Below are 16,172 nucleotides of genomic sequence, written 5' to 3'. Positions count from 1 at the left end.
CACTGATTGATTACTATGACTGTCATAGTAAGTGCTCAATAAATACCATAATAATGATAATAATAATAATTATTATTATTATCTTGTTCTAAAAAGCAGAGAGAGATTGAACAGAGGAAGAGGACGAAAGAGAAGGGGAGAATTGAGAAAGTGAGAGAGCAATGCAGAGACGAATAAAGTGACAGGAGTCAGGAGAGAGGTGAGTGGGAGAGGAAGAAGAAGGGGAGAGGGAAAGTGTACTGCCACTGCAGGGCCCACTGGGAATCGGGTGTGTATTTTATGTTCTTTAGGACTCTCAGGAGACTATCTCTAAAGACATCTTGATAATAAAGCATAATGCTTCACCCTTTAGATTTTGAGTCCTCTAGACCCTTGAAGAGCTAGCAAGTCAAAATTCGGAGGTCTCAGATATTTCACCTTCTCCTAGGGAACGATCAGAAAGCTGATGTGCGCATCATGGTCTCCAAGGCATAATCAAACTGAGGTTCCCTGGGTGGACCCCTCCCTGCCCCCATTTTATAAATGGAGAAATGAAGGAGGAGAGAGGGGCACTGCTGAGGTCTGAACTCTACTACAGGTGAACCTCTGAGGTGTTAATTTGGGAACTGCCAGGTGGGGAGTAGCAGCCTAAGGGCTGGAGGAGTGGGGGGGGGTCCTTCCTTCTTTCCTTCAATCGTATTTATTGAGCGCTTACTGTGTGCAGAGCACTGTACTAAGCGCTTGGGAAGTACAAGTTGGCAACATATAGAGACGGCCCCTACCCAACAGTGGGCTCACAGTCTAGAAGGGGGAGACAGAGAATAAAACAAAACATATTAACAAAATAAAATAAATAGAATATGTACAAGTAAAATAGAGTAATAAATACGTAAAAACATATATACATATATACAGGTGCTGTGGGGAAGGGAAGGAGGTAAGGCAGGAGAGGAAGGAGGGGGCTCAGTCTGGGAAGGCCTCCTGGAGGAGGTGAGCTCTCAGTAGGGCCTTCAAGGGAGGAAGAGAGCTAGCTTGGCGGATGTTCGGAGGGAGGGCATTCCAGGCCAGGGGGATGATGTGGGCCGGGGGTCGACGGCGGGACAAGCGAGAACGAGGCACGGTGAGGAGAGTAGCGGCAGAGGAGCGGAGGGTGCGGGCTGGACTGTAGAAGGAGAGAAGGGATGTGAGTTAGGAGGGGGCGAGGTGATGGAGAGCCTTGAAGCCGAGGGTGAGGAGTTTCTGCCAGATGCGTAGGTTGATTGGTAGCCACTGGAGATTTTTGAGGAGGGGAGTAACATGCACAGAGCGTTTCTGATCGCTTGATGGAGGTCCTCAACTCTCATCCAACCAATGGTATTCATTGAGTGCTTACAATGTGAAGAGCACTATTCTAAGCACTTGTGTTTTATCAGGGTGGACACCATCCCTGTCCCACATGGGGCTGCCAGTCTAAGTTGGAGATTGATTGATTCATTAATTGATTGCATGAATGCAAGGATCATAAGGAAGCAGAAACTCCTGACTACTGGCTTTAGGACACTCAATTAACTCTTTCCTCTCCCCTTAAGCTCTCTCCTCTCCCACAATACCCCAGCTCACACATTTCATTCCTCTCATGCCACCCTGCCTCATTCTTATCTTTCTCACCATTAATTCCTTGCTTTTCCCCTCCCTGGAACACCCTCCACCTTCACCTCCGGCAGACCACCACTCTCTGAATCTTCAAGATCTTTCTACAAGCACATCTCCTTCAAGAGATTTTCCCAGAATGTTCTTTCATCTCCCCACCGTAATTCCTGCCCAATGACCATGGCTACTCTAACACACCGTATTGCACTTATAGACACATCTTTATCCTCTGGCTTCCTCTTAGTTTTGATCATTTTAATGTCTATCTCCTACACTAGATTGTAAGCTCCCTGAAGGAAGGGATTAATGTCTTCTAACTCTAATCTCACAAGCATTTAGAAGAGTGATCTGTACAGAGTATGTGCCTGATAAATGTCATACATTAACTGTTGTGGCTATGTCAGTTCCAGGCAATTCTGTGAGGTACCTTTTCCAAGTTCTCCTCACAAGAGATGACATTGGGCATAGAGAAGGAGGGAGGTAGGGGGAGAGAGAGAGAGACTGTAAATTCCTTGTGGACAGAGATTGCATCTACCAACTCTATTGAACTGAGATTAATTATGGTGTTTGTTAATCACTTACTATATACCAAGCACTGGACTAAGCTCTTGGGTAGATACAAATTAATCAGGTTGGACACAATCCCGTCCTAAGTAATACTTTCCTAAAAACTTAGTACAGTGCTCTGCACACAGTAGATGCTCAATAAACATCATTGATTGATTGATTGAGATTGACAGAGAGAAAGAGAGAGATACTGTAGACATTAAGCTCCTTATGGGCAGAGATCATATCTCTTGTAATTAATCACTCAATTAATTGTCTTGTCTTGCCCCGTGCTATTGATTTGTTTCTGACCCATAGCGACACCATGGGATCATCTCTCACAGAACGCCCCGCTCTCCATCTGTATTCGTTCTGGTAGTTTATCCGTCGAGTTTTCTTAGTAAAAATGTGGACGTGGTTTACCATTGCCTCCTTCCGTGCAGTAAACTAGAGTCTACATCCCCAACTCTCTCCCATACTGCTGCTTCCCAGCGCAGGGAAGGTTTGACTTGTAGCAGATTGCCTTCCACTCGCTAGCCACTGCCCAAGCTAGGAATGGAGTGGGTAGGCCTCTGCTTGACTCTCCCTCCCATAGCCGAGACTGGTAGAGTACTGGAAACACTCCAGGTGAGCCCCTGAAAGGGGTCTCAATTAATTACTCTATTGTAATTAATTATGGTACTTCAAAAGCTCTTATTATATGCCAAGCATTGTACTAAGCGCTGAGATAGATATAAGATAATCAGGTCCCACATGGGGCTCACCGTCTATGTAGGAGGGAGAACAAGAATTGAATCCTCGCTTTGCTGCTGAGGGAACTCAGGCAACAGAGAAGTTAAGGGACTTGCCCAATGTCACACAGCAAGTATGTGGCAGAACCAGAATGAGAACCCAAGGCCTCTGACTCCCAGTCCTGTGCTCTCTCCACTAGATCACGCTGCTTCTCAAGCAAGGAGAATCCAAAATGAGGGGGGGGGGTCATGAAAGAGCATGGAGAGGATTGGGTGGGTTGTAAAGGACGACTTCTTCAGTATACCACGGATAAGGAATTGGAGTAGGTTGCTACGGAAGAGATTCCACCCATGAAGATCTTTAAGGAAATGGCAGGCTCTGCTCCACTGAGGAAGTAGACGTCTTCCTGCCCACAGAGAGGTTAGTTACTGCTCTTAGGATCTGCCATTTTGAATTTCTCCTTTCCTCATTTGAACTCCTGGTTGGGACCTTCTCCCTTGACTTGGCAGGAATGAAATGTCCAATCACACAGTACTTACAGAATTCCTCCTTCTGGAGTTCTTGGAGGTCCAGGAGCTGCAGCTGATCCACGCCACACTGTTCCTCCTGGTCTACCTGGCAGTGTTGATGGGAAATCTCCTGATCATTGCCTTCACTGCCCTCGACCGGCACCTCCACACCCCCATGTACTCCTTCCTCAGGCACCAGTCTGACCTTGACCTCTACTATATCTTCGTCATAGTCCCCAAATCAATCCTCAACTCCCGGACCGACTGCAGCTCCATTTCCTTCCTGGAGTGCATCTTGCAAGTGTTTTTCTTACTGCTGCTTGCTTGTGCTGAGCTCTACATCCTCAAGGCGATCTCCCTCGAAAGTCAAGTGGCCATCTGTCTCCCCCTGTGCTATGATGTTCTCATGGATCGAGGGACTTTTGAGAAGATAGTAGTCACCTCCTGGCTAAGCTGGGTCCTTTCTGCCATCCTGCATACTACTGCCACCTTCTCGTCCCCCTGGGAGGGACCGGTGTGATCCATCAATTCTTCTGTGAGATCCCCCACGTCATCAGATTATCCGATTTCCAACGGGAATGTTTGGGAATTTGTAGCCATGATCCCTTCGACAAGCCTGAGCTTGGTCTGTTTCTTCCCCATCGTTGTCTCCTAAATTCACATCTTCTCGGCCAAGCTAAGGATGCTGCCCATAGGGAGCCAATCCTAAGCCTTCTCCTGCCCATCTCATCGTCATCACTTTATTAATTTCCACCGGCGAGGTGGCCTACCTTAAACCCGTGCTAGACTCCCTCTCGATGCTGGACCTGCTGGTGTCCGTGTTCTACGCCATGGTGCCCCCCGCCCTGAACCCCCTCATGCTCAGCCTGAGGTACAAGGACATGAAGGACGCCCTGAGGAGGGTCGCAGCGTGGAAACGGTTCGCTAGGACAGGAAGCACCTCTTGGGGATTGGGAAGACTATCTGACTCCTCGTGGTATCATATTTGGCCCTCCAGCCAGAAAAGAGTTATTTTAAATAATTATGTTATTGTTAAACAATGACTATGCCAGTCAGTCAATCGTATTTATTGAGCTCTTACCATGTGCACAGCACTGTACTACGCACTTGGGACAGTACAATATAACAATATAAAAGACACATTCCCTGCCCACAGTGAACCTATAGTCTACTATGTGTCAAGCACTGTTGTAAGAGCTGGGCTAGATACAAGGTTACCACGTTGGACACAGTCCCTGGGGGATTCAAACCTGTTCTCTTTCCTACTTAAACTGAGTTCCCTGTGAGACTGGATTACCTTTTATCTACCCCAATACTTGGTACACAGTAATTCACAAATGCCACAATAATTCCTACTACTCCAGTGCTTAGTACAGAACTTGGCACGTAGTTAGCACTTAACAAATACCAAAATTATTACTATTACTAACTGTCAATTTTTTATGGTATCTGTTACGTGCTTACTTCGTGCCTATCACAATACTAAGCACTGGGGTAGATACAAGATAATCAGGATGGGCACAGTCCGTGTCCCACGTGGGGAATCACAGTCTTAAACCTCATTTTACAGATGAGGGAACAGAGGCACCAATAAGTGAAGTGACTTTCTTAAGGCAGCGCAGGAATTAGAACGCTGATCCTTCTGATTCCCAGGCCCGGGTTCTGCACTTCAGCCAAGCCCTTTCTCTCTTACAAGCTCTCAATAGAATGCTCTTCACACAGCAAGCACTCAATAAATACCATCAGGTCAGTGAGGTCAGTGAGTTCATTATGAAATGTATGGTCTTGATCAAGAGCTCACGCTAAACTGAGCACTCTGCTTAGCACTGGGATAAACACAAGAACTTCACTGAGCCGAGGGAGAGTCCTGTCCATGGCCCTGAGCAATACCGAAGGCTCAGCTTCTCTAAGAGGCCTTCCCTTAAATCACTAAATTACCTCATACCTCACCTGGATGCTCTATCATAACCCAGACCACACACTTTGATCATCATCATCATCATCATCATCATCAATCGCATTTATTGAGCGCTTACTATGTGCAGAGCACTGTACTAAGCGCTTGGGGCGTACAAATTGGCAACATATAGAGACAGTCCCTACCCAACAGTGGGCTCACAGTCTAAAAGGGGGAGACAGAGAACAAAACCAAACATACTAACAAAATAAAATAAATAGAATAGATATGTACAAATAAATAAATAAATAAATAAATAAATAAATAAATAAATAGAGTAATAAATATGTACAAACATATATACATATATACAGGTGCTGTGGGGAAGGGAAGGAGGTAAGATGGGGGGATGGAGAGGGGGACGAGGGGGAGAGGAAGGAAGGGGCTCAGTCTGGGAAGGCCTCCTGGAGGAGGTGAGCTCTCAGCAGGGCCTTGAAGAGAGGATGAGAACTAGCTTGGCGGAGGGGCAGAGGGAGGATATTCCAGGCCCGGAGGATGACGTGGGCTGGGGGTCGATGGTGGGACAGGCGAGAGCGAGGTACGGTGAGGAGATCAGCGGTGGAGGAGCGGAGGATGCGGACTGGGCTGTAGAAGGGGAGAAGGGAGGTGAGGTAGGAGGGGGCGAGGTGATGGAGAGCCTTGAAGCCCAGGGTGAGGAGTTTCTGCCTGATGCGCAGATTGATTGGTAGCCACTGGAGATTTTTGAGGAGGGGAGTGATATGCCCAGAGCGTTTCTGGACAAAGACAATCCGGGCAGCAGCATGAAGTATGGATTGAAGTGGAGAGAGACACGAGGATGGGAGATCAGAGAGAAGGCTGATGCAGTAGTCCAGACGGGATAGGATGAGAGCTTGAATGAGAAGGGTAGCAGTGCGGATGGAGAGGAAAGGGCTGGTCTTGGCACGGTTGCGGAGCTGAGACCGGCAGGTTTTGGTGACGGCTTGGATGTGAGGGGTGAACGAGAGAGCGGAGTCGAGGATGACACCAAGGTTGTGGGCTTGTGAGACGGGAAGGATGGTAGAGCCGTCAACAGAGATGGGAAAGTCAGGGAGAGGGCAAGGTTTGGGAGGGAAGACAAGGAGTTCAGTTTTGGACATGTTGAGTTTTAGGTGGCGGGCAGACATCCAGATGGAGATGTCCTGAAGGCAGGAGGAGATGCGAGCCTGGAGAGAGGGGGTGAGAGCAGGGGCAGAGATGTAGATCTGGGTGTCATCAGCGTAGAGATGATAGTTGAAGCCATGGGAGCGAATGAGGTCACCAAGTGAGTGCGGGTAGATCGAGAATAGAAGGGGACCAAGCACTGTTCCTTGGGGAACCCCCACAGTAAGGGGATGGGAGGGGGAGGATTAGCCTGCAAAAGAGACTGAGAATGAACGACCGGAGAGACAAGAGGAGAACCAGGAGAGGACGGAGTCTGTGAAGCCAAGGTCAGATAGCGTGTTGAGGAGACGGGGGTGGTCCACAGTGTCGAAGGCAGCTGAGAGGTCGAGGAGGATTAGTACAGAGTATGGGCCGTTGGATTTAGCAAGCAGGAGGTCATTGGTGACCTTTGAGAGGGCAGTTTCTGTGGAATGTAGGGGACGGAAGCCAGACTGTAGGGGGTCGAGGAGAGTGTTGTTGTTAAGGAATTCGAGGCAGCGCGTGTAGACAACACGTTCAAGGAGTTAGCAAAGGAATAGTAGGAGGGATATGGGGAGATAACTAGAAGGTGAGGTGGGGTCAAGAGAGGGTTTTTTTAGGATGGGAGAGACATGGGCATGTTTGAAGGCAGAGGGGAAGGAACCAGTGGAGAATGAGCGGTTGAAGATGGAAGTTAAGGAGGGGAGAAGGGATGGAGCGAGAGATTTCATGAGGTGAGAGGGAATGGGGTCAGAAGCACAGGTGGCCGGAGTAGCACTTGAGAGGAGGGATGAGAGCTCCTCTGAGGATACTGCTGGGAAGGATGGGAGAGTAGCAGAGAGTGTTGAGAGCCGGGGGGTTGGAGAAGGGGGGGGAAGTGACTTTGGGGAGGTCGGACCTGATGGATTTAATTTTGTCAATGAAGTAGGAGGCCAGATCGTTGGGGATGAGGGAAGGAGGAGGGGGAGGAACCGGGGGCCTGAGAAGGAAGTTGAATGTACGGAAGAGCTGGCGGGGATGATGGGCATGGGTGTCAATAAGGGAGGAGAAATAGTTTTGTCTGGCAGAAGAGAGGGCTGAGTTAAGGCAGGAAAGGATAACCTTGAAGTGAACGAGGTTGGCATGGTGTTTAGACTTTCACCAGCAGCGTTCGGCAGCTCGAGCATAAGAGCGAAGGAGGCGGACAGTGGCAGTAATCCAGGGCTGTGGGTTAGTGGTGCGAGAGCGTCGAAGGGAAAGGGGAGCGAGTGAGTCTAGCTGAGTAGAAAGGGTAGAGTTGAGAGCAGTAATCTGATCATCAAGACTGGGTAGAGAGGAGAGGGCGGCGAGGTGGGGTGTGAGGCGCTCCGAAAGATGGGTGGGGTCCAGAGAGCGGAGATCTCTGTGAGGGAGTAATACGGATTTACAGGGGAAAGGAGTGTGAGTGAGGAGGCAGGTAAGAAGATTATGATCAGAGAGAGGGATTTCAGAGTTGGTGAGGGTGGACACAGTGCAGCGGTAGGAGATGATGAGGTCGAGGGTATGACCAAGTCGGTGAGTGGGTGAGGTGGGGTGGAGGAAGAGGTTGGCAGCATCAAGGAGAGATAGAAGGCGGGCGGCAGAGGAGTCGTTAGGGATATCCATGTGGATATTGAAGTCTCCGAGGATCAGAGTGGGCATGGAGAAGGAGAGAAGGAAGGTGAGGAAGGGGTAAAAGTCGTTAAAGAATTTGGAAGTGGGGCCGGGAGGGCGGTAGATGACCGCTACAAGATTCTGGAGGGGGTGGTAGAGGCTAATAATGTGGGCTTCAAAGGAAGGGAAGGAAAGGGAAGGGGGAGGAGGGATAGTGCGAAAGCGACATTGGGGGGCGAGAAGGAAACCGACACCTCCTCCTATTCCGGTGAGTCTGGGGGAATGGGAGAAGAAGAGACCTGCACTGCAGAGAGCAGCAGAAGAGACCGTGTCGTCTGGAGACAGCCAAGTTTCAGTTAGGGCGAGGAGGAGTAGAGAGCTGGAAAGGTATAGGTCCAGGATGAAAGGGATCTTACTTAAAATGGAGCGGGGATTCCAGAGGCCACACTTGGCAGCAGCTGTCGATGGAGGGGAGGGAGGGGGAAGGGTGCGAGGGGTGGGGAGGGTTTGGATTGGGATGAGTTTGCGGGGGCCTGGGCGGGGAGAGTGGGAAGGGGGGTGGTGATGGGAAAGGAGAACTGGGATGGGGTGGGGGTGGGGAGAAGAGGAGGGAGGGGGCCGGGAGGGAGGAGCGGAGGACCTGTGCTGGTACAGAGTAATCCTTGGTAGGGGGTGAGGGAGAGTGGTCTTGGTGTGGGAGAGGGAGGGAAAAAGCTGGGTGGGAGAGGGGAAGGGGAAGGTGAGGAATGGGAATGGCAGTTGGGAGCTTGGGAATTGAAAGTTCATGGTGAGGTCAGCAGGGCGAGTGACAGTACGGTGGGAGGTTAACAATTGAGATGCAGAAACAATAAAACAGTAGCAATGATATAAGTAGGCGATGGCATCACAGGGTGTAGTTAAACAATCAATATGCTATGGCAATAATAAAATTGGCAGATAATGATGTAACAGAGAGCAGATACAAAATATTAAGTGCTGGAGTAGGGTGGGCCTGTTAAGGGGGGTCAGGGAGCAGAGATACCTGGGGAGAGGAGCGAACAGTCAACTAGCATGGGAGGGCTGAGGAGGTGCGAATGAGGTTGTCGTTAATGTAACATGGTGCTAACGAGGGCTTTTTACCTGGGGGCGGGGGGAGAGTCAGTCAGGACCGGACCGGGAAGGGGGGGAGGAGGGGCACTTTAAGGAAGGTCGCCTAAGTGGGGGGGGGGTGGAAACAGGGGGGGCGTCCGTGGGGGCGCTGGGATGGCGGGCGGGCGGGAGGGCCTCTCGGGAACGGAGTCCCGGGCGTCAATGGCGGCGCTCTGAGGAGAGGAGCCTTCCGGGAGCGGCAAGGCCGCGCGGTGTGATGGCGGGCCTCTATGCCAGCCCCTTCACTCTATCTCGATCTCATCTATCTCGCTGCTGACCTCTCACCCACATCCTGCCTCTGGGCTGGAACGCTCTCCTTCTTCAAACCCAATAGACGATTCCTCTTCCCACCTTCAAAACCTTATTGAAGGCACATCTTCTCCAAGAGACCTTCCCTAAGCCCTCATTTCCCCTTCTCCCACTCCCTTTTGTGTCACCCTGATTTGTTCCCTGTATCTGCCCCCACCCTCCTCCCAGCCCCACTGCACTAATATCTATATCTGTAATTTATTATTTTCATTAATGTGTATCCACTGTGGACTGGAAAAATGTCTGTTCTATTGTTGTATTGTACTCTGCCAAGCACTTATTACAGTGCTCTGCATACAGTAAGTGCTCAATAAATACTATTGATTGATTGATTGATTAGGCGTCGATCATCAGGCAGAATGAGGAAATTCTCTCCTGATGTCAATTGCTCTCCAAGCAGAAACTCAGATTTTCTGTCATAAACCAATCAATCGATCAATCACTGGTATTTGTTGAGAATTTACAGGATGCAGTGCACTTGGGAGAGTACAACAGAATTGGTAGACACATTCTCTACCCACAACAAGCTGAGAGTCTGGAAGAGAAGACAGACAATAATAGAAATAAATAAATTGCAGTTATGTATATTAAGCTCTGGAGGGCTAAGGGGGGTGAATAAAGGGTTCAAATCCAAGTACAAAATCAATCAAGCAATGAGGTTTTAGTATGACATTTGTTAAGCACTTATTATGTATCAGGCACTGTTTTAAGCACTGAGGTAGATAGAAGTTTATCAGGTTGGACACAGTCCCTGTCCCATGTGGGGCTCACAGACTAAGTGGGAGGAAAGGATAATTTAATGCCTATTTTTCAGATGACAGAAGTAAGACACGGGGAAGTTAAATGACTTGCTCATGGTCACACAGCAAGCAATTGCCAGAGCTGGGATTAAAACACAGGTCCTCTGACTCGCAGGCCCAGCTCTTTCCACTAGGCCACGCTGCTTCTATTTTTTGAGTGCTTACTGTGTGTAAAGTGCTGTAATAAGCACTTGTGAAAGTACAGTTTAACAATGTTAGTAGTAATGTTCCTTGCCCACATTGAGCTTATAGTCCAAAGGGAAGTTAGAAATGGAGCAGTCCTTCAAGATGATTAGATAAATAATAATGGCATTTGTTAAGCTCTTACTATGTGCAAAGCACTGTTCTAAGCGATGGGGAGGATACAAGGTGATCGGGTTGCCCCACATGGGGCTCACAGTCTTAATCCCCATTGTACAGATGAGGCAACTGAGGTACAGATAAGTTAAATGACTTGCCCATGGTCACCCAGCTGACAAGTGGCAGAACTGGGATTAGAACCCATGATCTCTGACTCCCAAGCCCGTGCTCTTTCCACTGACCAACGCTGCTTCCCGTAAGCAGATCGACTTTGTGTCCACACTAGAGATGAGAGAAACTGTGTGGCCTGGTGTAAAGAGACCGGGCCTGGGAGTCTCAGGACCTGGGTTCTAATCTCAGTTCTGCCATTTGTCTGCAGTGTGACCTTGGGCAAGTCATTTCACTTCTCTGGGCCTCAGTTTCCTCATTTGGAAACTGAAGACTCATTATCTGTACTCCCTTCCCCTGACACTCTGAGCCCCATGTGGGACGGGGACTGTGTCTGACCTGATTATCTTGTATCTATCCCAATGCTTAATACTGCGGTTGGCATAAAGTAAGTTCCTAACAAGTGCCACGATTATTTTGTCGAGGTAGGATGAAATAAAATGACTTGAGAATTAATAATAATTACTGCGGTATTTTTTAAACACTTAGTATTTCCCAGTACTGAACTAAACATTGCAGTTGATGCAATACTAGCAAGTCAGACACAGTCCCTGTCCCACATTGAGCTCAGAGTGTCAGGGGGAGGGAGTCTCCATTTTCCAGATGAGGAAACTGAAGCCCAGAGAAGTGAAGTGACTCGCCCGTAGCCACATAGCAGACAAGTGGCAGAGTCAGGATTGGAACCCAGGTATGAATCCAGGACTGGAACCAGGATTGGCCCCAGACTGAGCCCCCTCCTTCCTCTCCCCCTCCCCATCCCCCCTGCCCTACCTCCTTCTCCTCCCCACAGCACTGGTATATATGTTTGTACAGATTTATTACTCTATTTCACTTGTGTATACTTAATATTCTATTTATTGTATTTTGTTAATATGTTTTGTTTTGTTGTCTGTCTCCACCTTCTAGACTGTGAGCCCGTTGTTTGGTAGGGACCGTCTCTATATGTTGCCAACTTGTACTTCCCAAGCGCTTAGTACAGTCCTCTGCACACAGTAAGTGCTCAATAAATGCAATTGAATGAATGAATAAATGAATGAATGAATAGCTTGTATCTACCTCAGTGCTGAGTACAGTGTCTGACACTTCGTAACTGCTTAACAAATGCCAATAAAAAAGTGGTAAAGCCGGAATCAGAACCTAGGTTCTCTGATTCCCAGGCCTCGACTCTTTCTACTAGGTCACTTAACTTCTCTTGCTGTTTCGATAGATGGTGAGGGCAGACTGCTCAACTGTGTGACCTCCATCTTGCCAAACATACAGCATTCACTCTCACCCACCCCTGCCCAGAGCTCACTGATTTTACCCTGCCCGACTCCAGCCCAGGACCCAGGCCTCCTTACCATGAACACCATCCTTAGAGGACAAAGGGTGGCACATGGTCATCATCAAATGCCATCGAGTTGTTTCCCGATTCCTAGCGACTCATTGAGTGTATTTGCTCCAGAACGTCCACTCTTCGCTATATCCATAGTCATTCTGGTATGTTTTCTTATAGTTTCATAGAGTTTTCTTGGTAAAAATAGGGAAATTTTTTTACCATTGCCTTCTTCCACACAGTAAAAACCTGAGTCTCTTTGACTCCCATGCCACTGCTACCCAGCACAGGTGAGTCAACCTTGACCTTCCCATTCTGGGTAACCCTAGCAAGAGCATATCTCTCAAAGGCATAGCTCTAAACACAGCGGTAGAGTGCAAATGGCTCCGAGTTGGCTGACTGGAATGGAACTATCCCTGGGTTGTACCTAGTTTTGTATTTGCCATTGTGGCTGTGCTGGCATGCCCATCTCCCTCCTATCTCCCCCATGTTGACAGAAAGCTTTCTGCAATCAGCCATTGCCTTAACTACTGCATCAGTCCTTCATTGACCTCCCAGCCTCCTGTCTCTCCCCACTCCAGTCCATAATTCATTCGCTCAGTACATGTCTCCCCACTCCTCAAGAACCCCAATTGGTTGCCCATCCACCACTGCATCAAACAGCAACTCCTTACCATATGGTTGAAAGCACTCCATCACCTTACCCCATCCTACCTCACCTCCCTGATCTACTACAACCCAGCCCACGCACTTTGCTCCTCTAGTGACAACCTACTCACTGTAACTTGGTCTCATCTATCTTGCCACAAACCCCTTGCCCATCCTGTCTCTGCCTAGGGACACTCTCCCACTTCATATCCAACAGATCACCAGTCTCCCCACCTTCAAAGCCTTATTAAAATTAGATGCTGTAGTGGTTAGAGCACAGGCCTGGAAGTCAGAACGTCATGGGTTCTAATCCTGACTCCACCACACACTCCACCAGGGTGTGTGACCCTGAGTCACTTCACTTCTCTGTGTCTAAGTTACCTCATCTGTAAAATGGATATTGAGATTGCAGGACCCTCACGGGACAGGGACTGTGTCCAGTCCGATTTGCTTGTATCCACCCCAAAGCTTAGGAAAGTGCCTGGCACTTTCCTGGCACTGGTCTGGTAAGTGCTTAACAAATATTATAATTATTATTCATTTATTATTTTATTTATGTATTTATGTATTTATTTATTTATTTATTATTATCCCCTCTGAGAGGCCTTCTCTGACTAAATCCTCTTTTCTTCTTCTCCTTTTCTCTTCTGCATCGCCGTGACACTTGGATTTGCACCCTTTATTCACCCCCAACATCAGCCTCACAGCAGTTATATCCATATCTGTAATTTATTCATTTCTATTAATGTCTGTCTCGCCTTCTAGACGGTAAGCTCGTTGTGAGCAGAGAACATAATAATGATTTGGAATTTGTTAAGTGCAAGTGCTTACTGTGTACCTGGAACTGTACTAAGCACTGAGGTGGATACACACAAATTGGGTTGGGCACACCCCATGTCCCACACGGGGCTCACAGTCTTAATCCCCACTTCACAAATGAAACAACTGAGGCACAGAGAAGTCAAGTGCCTTGCCCATGGTCATACAGCAGACAAGTGGTGGAGGTGGAATTAGAACCCAGGTCCTCTGACCCCCAGGTCCAGGCTCTTTTCACTAGGACTTGCGGCTTGCTGTACCGTTTGCATTTGACTATTTACTTTTTAAAAATCAGTTTAAGCAAAATCTAATGCAGTAGAATTTCAGAATAGAAAGCAATTGCAAATTCTCTCTTTTGCTGTTTCACACTTAGCTATTTCATTGAGGGATGCGTTTTGACTGAGGAAAGCAACCATTTACTTGAGGGAGGCAACCCTTTGCTTGAGGGAGATGCCTTTTCTCAAACAAATTCCTTTTGGATCTTCCAAACTGATAGCTCTCTTCGCTCTCTTCCTCCCTTCAAGGCCCTACTGAGAGCTCACCTCCTCCAGGAGGCCTTCCCAGACTGAGTCCCTTCCTTCCTCTCCCCCTCGTCCCCCTCTCCATCCCCCCCATCTTACCTCCTTCCCTTCCCCACAGCACCTGTATATATGTATATATGTTTGTACATATTTATTACTCTATTTATGTATTTATTTATTTTACTTGTACATATCTATTCTATTTATTTTATTTTGTTAGTATGTTTGGTTTTGTTCTCTGTCTCCCCCTTTTAGACTGTGAGCCCACTGTTGGGTAGGGACTGTCTCTATATGTTGCCAATTTGTACTTCCCAAGCGCTTAGTACAGTGCTGTGCACATAGTAAGCGCTCAATAAATACGATTGATGATGATGATAGCTCCAGCCCCCTAGATTTCCTGCAACTAACTGGGTGACTTCAAGAAGCTGAGGGAAGGGAAAAGAATTAAAAACACCAGACCAGTAAGACGAGACTCAGCGTGTGGAACTACCCAAATTCAGTTAGGAATTTCTCTTCGTAATGCACAATACACATTATCAATTCATTCATTCAATGATACTTATTGAGTGCTTACTGTGTGCAGAGCACTGTACTAAGCGCTTGAAAAGTATGCTGGCCCTTTCAGTCTAACATAACTCATTCTACACACAATTTCACAGACACAGGTTACAGTATATCGCCCCTATCACATGAAGTGTCAATTTCCAGCCCCCCAGTAGAAATGTCTAAATCTGTCTTCGACATTCTCATTCCTTTCTGAGACATAGGGATTCCCTCTCACCTATATTCACTCCCACATTATCTCCTTAGCGATAAAGCTTCGGGCCTTTCACTTGTTTCCTTCTTCATAACCTTTTCTCATTCCTGTTTCACCCGCAACCATTTACATAATCTTTCTGTAGGCATCCCCTACAGAAACGAGAAGCCACGAGAAGCAGCGTGGCTCAGTGGAAAGAGCACGGGCTTTGGAGTCAGAGGTCATAGGTTCGAATCCCGGCTCCACCACAAGTCTGCTGTGTGAGCTTGGGCAAGTCACTTAACTTCTCTGAGCCTCAGTTCCCTCATCTGCAAAAATGGGGATTAAGACCGTGAGCCCCATGTCGGACAACTTGATCACATTGTATCTCCCCCAGTGGTTAGAACAGTGTTTTGCACATAGTAAGCGCTTAACAAATGCCATCATTATTATTATTATCACCTCAAATCTCTATGTAGAAGCTGCATAGTGTAGTGGATAGAGCACAGGCCTGGGATTCAGATGGTCATGGGTTCTAATCCTGTCTCTGCCACTTGTTTGTTGTATGACCTTGGAAAAGTCTCTTAGCTCTTCTGTGCCTCAGTTACCTTTTCTGTAAAATGAGGATTAAGATTGTGACTGTGTCAATCTGATTACCTAGTATCTATCCCAGCGCTTAGTACAGTGCCTGGCATATAGTAAGTGCTTAAGAAATATCATGATTATAATTATTATTACTACTATTATCTCAACTTCTAGGTGTTCCCAAAGCATCCTCCATTCTACACACGCAAACATAAGGGGTACCTTAATCCTAATGCATTCGTGCAATCTTTTCAACTCATAAAGCAGAATAATCTACACAGTCACACTCTTATACAAACGCGAGGGTACACCAAATCCCAACACATTCACACAGCCTTTTCAGTAGTTTAGAGCAGAATGGAGATGTTCTCAGGTCATCATCAGGAACTTTTCTTCATCAGGGGCGTTAAATGTCAGGTAACAGCAGTGTCAAACACTGATCTCTCACGTGAGGCTGGTTTAGTACTTGCAACGTAAACTTGGTAACTTGGTTGGCGCAGGTTTAAACAGTCATTCATTCAATCGTATTTATTAAGCGCTTACTGTGTGCAGATCACTGAACTTAGCGCTTTGGAAACTACAATAGAGCAATGCAGAGTAACATTCCCTGCCCACAGCTCACAGTCCAGAGGGAGGGAGACAGACAACAATACAAATAAACAGGCATCAATATAAATACATAAAATTACAGATACATGTATGTGTTGTGGGGCTGGGTTGGGGGGGAAAGCAAAGGGAGCAAGTCAGGGCGATGCAGAAGGGAA

At 47.6% G+C, this 16,172-nt stretch overlaps 1 non-coding gene across 1 annotated transcript; it reads right to left on the bottom strand.

Moving 5' to 3' along the window:
- Positions 1 to 2,661: 2,661 nt before the first annotated feature.
- Positions 2,662 to 2,799, bottom strand: LOC119922526. The gene has a single exon (XR_005448661.1). It is a non-coding gene; the product is annotated as a small nucleolar RNA SNORA7 (small nucleolar RNA).
- Between the last annotated feature and the right edge of the window lie 13,373 nt (positions 2,800 to 16,172).

The sequence above is a fragment of the Tachyglossus aculeatus genome, unplaced genomic scaffold (assembly GCF_015852505.1).
Source record: "Tachyglossus aculeatus isolate mTacAcu1 unplaced genomic scaffold, mTacAcu1.pri scaffold_105_arrow_ctg1, whole genome shotgun sequence".
NCBI lineage: Eukaryota > Metazoa > Chordata > Mammalia > Monotremata > Tachyglossidae > Tachyglossus > Tachyglossus aculeatus.
This window is presented reverse-complemented; position numbering and strand designations above follow the sequence as displayed.